Below are 2,258 nucleotides of genomic sequence, written 5' to 3'. Positions count from 1 at the left end.
CATGTATATTTAGGACTATCTCAGAATGTGTGTAACACGAGTGAGAAACTTCAACATTTTATTTCATATTTACATTAAGAATGTGTTACTAATAAACGCGATGCTGTAAATATGTTGCACAATATTTGTGATAAAAGTTCCCTTATAGAATGTGAATTGATAGTATACGCTTTTGATCAAATTGTATACCATACATTACACGAATAAAATAAAAAATGTGAATATTAAATAAAAAATAAATATTAAAATTACATTACTCTGTGTTTAAAATTATCTATTTCTTTGCCTCTACACCATTTTTGTGTCATACCTCATATATTAAATTAATTAATAAGGCGCTCATTACACAACTAAAAATTATTACATTTAGACGCTAGGTCATATCATTTTTTAAAAATTGAATAAATACTCATCTTAATAATACCTATTTATTAAAATCGAGAAGAAAATACAACGATGGTGAGAATACAATAAGGGAAGAAAAGAGAGCGCAAATAATATGGTAGGTACGGGACTGCAACGAGAGAAAGTAAGAGAGCATGAGTAAGATGGTAGGTATAGAACTGCAATGGAAAAAAGAGAGCGCGCGAATAATATGATAGGTACAAAACTGCAACGGGAGGAGGAGAGAGCATGAGTAAGTATAGAGCCGCAACGACTTCGAGGGAGAAAACTGCATTTTATAATGGATAAAAGAGAAAGAATATGGCGAGCTCTGTCTTTGGTGACGCCATTTCTTTCTGTGGTCTCTGTGCCCAGTGACGTTGACGCCTCTCTTCCTCGGTTCCCTCGCCTAGTGACGTCAGACCCTTCTCTTCTCGGCCCCTTCGCCAAGTAATGTCAATCCCCCTCCTTCAAATCCCAAGTCTAACAACGTACTTTCTTCATCCTCGGACCTCTAACGCACGCACGCACGCACGAACGCACGCACGCACCCACGCACGCACGCACGCACATACTGCGTATACGTATACACACTAACACATGGTGATCTAGAACCTAGTATACCTACTAAGGTGAAGTATTGATTCTGTCTGGTATGTCGGGGACATTATTCACTGCATACTGTACGTAAAGCGTGCGACATTGCCAACAAAGAGAGCGAAATTTGAACGGCCGTCACACCCCCCCTCTTTAAGTTGTGAGCACGAGACGTGTGAACGCCGAGGTAACGAGGACCGTTTCTACTTGATGCTATGTTTTTGTTGTCGATTTGAAATCCATGCAGAGATTTAGGGAAAAAAAGGCCTATTCTCCTCAGCGTTTGATGAAATTAGAATGTTGTTAGTACGCTGTGTCTTCATCCTCTGAAATTTAGAACGAGTTAAAGCACGTATTGGCTTAGGCATCATTCTAGAGTGGTGAAGACTGCTAACTCGACTTGCTAGGTAGAATAAAGCACTGGGTTTGGCTTAATTTGGATCGTGGATGCGTGGCGTGTCATCTGCGACTGCTCCGCCTTTTTCCCTTCGAAATGCATCAGCAAGCTCGTCACGGAAGTGAATATAGTGCCCAACAAATGTATGCTTCATCCGTAAACGGAGAGTAGATCATGTCCGTGAATAATGGTATCTGTAACAATCTTAATACCTTTAATAACTAATCAGATTCCGATAAATCTGACAATGATCGTGCTGAACTTCAAGAATCCACCCCAGAGTCTGTCGGCTATTGTTTCTGCGATCCTGCTGAGCACGTCTTCGTCCAAGAAGTTATTAATGGAAAGTCCGTCCAAAGGCACGCAGTAGCCGGCGGCGGCTTTGACGAAGTTTTTCATCGATTCCATATCGATTTCCATTATCATTTCTGACTGGGGAAAATAGATTAATTATTGAAGGTGACTGGTAATTCCAGGTAGCAGTCCTGTATCGATCATTTGTTGACTTCGATTGGGGTACACTTCATAATATGGGCCACTTCTCTGCGATTAAAGCCATATAGCCCTTCATCAGTTGGTAAGCGAAAAGGTCTAGTCTGACATGAGCCATTGACAGTGCGTTTTTAATTACTTGTTGCTTTAGTTGACATTTCTGGTAGGTTATATTTTGATAAAGTAAACCTGAATCTGATGTTTAATGTGTTTCTCGACATAAATAAATTTAGAATTTATGTATATAGGTGAAGGTGTCAATATTTCGTGAGGTTTCTTGCAAACAAGTTGTCTTTAGTCGTCTCAACGGTTACGAACTTCGGATGCTCGGTCTGAACCAAGGTAAACCCACACATGACTCTCTCTGATTTCTTAGACAAGGCAAATG

Source organism: Trachymyrmex septentrionalis, unplaced genomic scaffold (genome assembly GCF_001594115.1).
Source record: "Trachymyrmex septentrionalis isolate Tsep2-gDNA-1 unplaced genomic scaffold, Tsep1.0 scaffold48, whole genome shotgun sequence".
NCBI lineage: Eukaryota > Metazoa > Arthropoda > Insecta > Hymenoptera > Formicidae > Trachymyrmex > Trachymyrmex septentrionalis.
Note: the sequence above shows the minus strand (reverse complement) of the source record.